Source organism: Myotis myotis, unplaced genomic scaffold, assembly GCF_014108235.1.
Source record: "Myotis myotis isolate mMyoMyo1 unplaced genomic scaffold, mMyoMyo1.p scaffold_m19_p_8, whole genome shotgun sequence".
Taxonomy (NCBI): domain Eukaryota; kingdom Metazoa; phylum Chordata; class Mammalia; order Chiroptera; family Vespertilionidae; genus Myotis; species Myotis myotis.
The window spans coordinates 87,196,559-87,199,031 of record NW_023416390.1 but is presented as its reverse complement, the minus strand read 5'-3'; positions in this window follow the sequence as shown (position 1 = coordinate 87,199,031).

Genomic DNA, 2,473 nt, shown 5'->3' with positions numbered 1-2,473 from the left:
CTGTGAGCATGCGTGTACAGACCTCTGTTTGTGTCCCTATTTTCACTTCTTTCTGGATTTTTAAAAAGTGCTTTTTCTCTCTGTTGACTAGAAAATTTAGAGATTTAATCTTTCCCATCTGCCCACCCAGTTCTACCCTACACCAAAGGCTGGCTGAAGACAGGGGCCTCTCTTGTAAGCCTTTTGCCTGGACCCATCAGGTTAACAATAACAGCATCTATAGAGCAGTTACTGCATGTCACTGCTTTACAAAAGCTCTAATGCTTACAACCCCACGAGGTGGGTACCACCTTCACACTTTATAAATGAAGAAAAAGGGATCGTTGCCGAAACCGGTTTGGCTCAGTGGATAGAGCGTCAGCTTGCGGACTGAAAGGTCCCAGGTTCGATTCCGGTCAAGGGCATGTACCTGGGTTGCGGGCATATCCCCAGTGGGAGATGTGCAAGAGGCAGCTGATCGATGTTTCTCTCTCATCGATGTTTCTAACTCTCTATCTCTCTCTCCCTTCCTCTCTGTAAAAAATCAATAAAATATATTTAAAAAAAAAAAAAAGAAAAAGGGATCGAAATGGGCCTGCGTCTTGCTAAAGTCACCAGCTAGTGAGTAGCAGAGTCAGGAGTTGCAGTCAGGGCTGTGTGGGTCCAAGCTCCCGCCCTTCCATCTGTCCACCTACTTGGTCCATTCACGAGGGCTCGCTCTTGCCTCCCTCACCTGAATCTTTCCGCTGATCTTTCCTTCCCTCCTTGATCAGCGCTGAAGCAGCGCTTCCCCGGCCCCCGCTGTGCTGCCCAGGGAACGCAGCCCTTCCCCCGCCCAGGAGTGCCCCCCGCTCTCCCTGGCGGAGACAATGCCTGGCAGCGGCTTCCAGTCCATATTGTGGAAGAGAGCAGAGGCCTCTCCAGGGCGGGTCCTACTTACCCTCACCCCTCGGCACAACAGTGTCTCCTGGCGAGTCACCTTTGCCAGGAGGCAGAGCCTGTGCCATGACCTGTGACCCCAGGGAGGGCAGGGGCCGCCTGAGCCAGCGTTCCTGTGCTCGTGCAGCCGTCATGGCCGCAGGACACCTGCTGGGCCCCCTCAGGAGGACACTGGCCCACACGGCCCTGCAAGAGGCCCAGGTGGGAAGACGGAGACCAGGGCGTGGGGGGAGGGAAGACTCACATCTAAAGGAGGGGAGCCGCCTGGCCGCCCTGCCCTCCCCCTCAATGTGCCGCATTCCACTGAGATTTAATTAGAATGTAATGTGAGCAAGAGCAAACGAGGGCTCTTAATTGAAATTACATTTTCAGCTCCATCAAGGCTCACAGCCCCGAAGCTACCAAAGCTACTATAGACACGGCAGCACCCCGCAGAGCGGGCCCGAGTGCCCCTTCACCCCTGCTGCGGGGCCAGCAGGCAGCGGTGGGGACACCGCTCTCCAGGGGACGCCTTCGCGGAGACCCTCCGCGCTTTCTGCTCCTCAGAGGCCCTGCCTCGCACCAGACCCCAGGAGCAGGAGGAAACGCACGCCTGGGAGCCCTCCCCCCTCCTTCTCCTCCTCTCGGGTGTGAGTCTTCCCCCCCGCCCCCCCGCACCCCCCCTCCACCCCACGCCATGGTTCTTACTTTTTACCCGTTTCATAGGTGAGAAAACAGGCTCAGAAGCTAGACAGCTCGCCTGCCTGCACCACCAAGCCAGCCAGAGAGGACTGGGCCTTGCACGCAGGAGCCGCTCCCCTCCAAGCAGGTGCGTCCTTTCTCTCCACGGCTCTGACGCCACCCGCAGCTCCTTTCATGGAGTCCCAGGAAAGCGCTCCAGGGCCCACGTGTGCAGGCTGAGGCCTGGTGTTGGCAAACACAGAGGCTGTCTCCGGTTCATCCCCGGGCTCTCACCTCCATCCGGCCCCGGGGAAGAAGCCAGCCTGGTCTCCATCAGGCCCAGGACAAAGCATGGTGCGTGCGAGGCTTAGCCCTGCTTGTCCCACCCGCTGGCTGAGTCTGCTCCTGGCTGTGGCTGGTCAGGCCCTCACTGGGAGCCCAGGTCCGCAGGGGGCCCGGGCTGCGAGGGCCACATGGCTGCTCTGGGGAGACAGCTGGTGAGCAGGGCCAGCATGTGCTACCAACCAGCCAGAGAGCACCTTTGTTAGGCTGGGTGTGGGGACCCTGACCAGAGTGCACCGCGTGTTAAAGGCCCACGTGCCACACACATGTGCAAAGGCCATGACACAGCGGTGTTACTGCACACACTACGCAGGATCACCTCTATCTTGTGTAACACGGATGTCCCTATCTAGCAGGAAGCCTGTCGTGTCTGCTTTAGTATAAAATATGTCACTGAACAGCTGTGGGGGCTGCTGCTTGGCTGGCTGCTGTGTGCAATGGCTGCTTTGTCTGCATGAAAGCATGTCCTATCTACCTCTGGCTGCTCCCCTAACCATCTCTTTCCTAGACCTTCAGGGGTGTTGTGTCCCCTGTCCAATCCCATCCTTTGCCC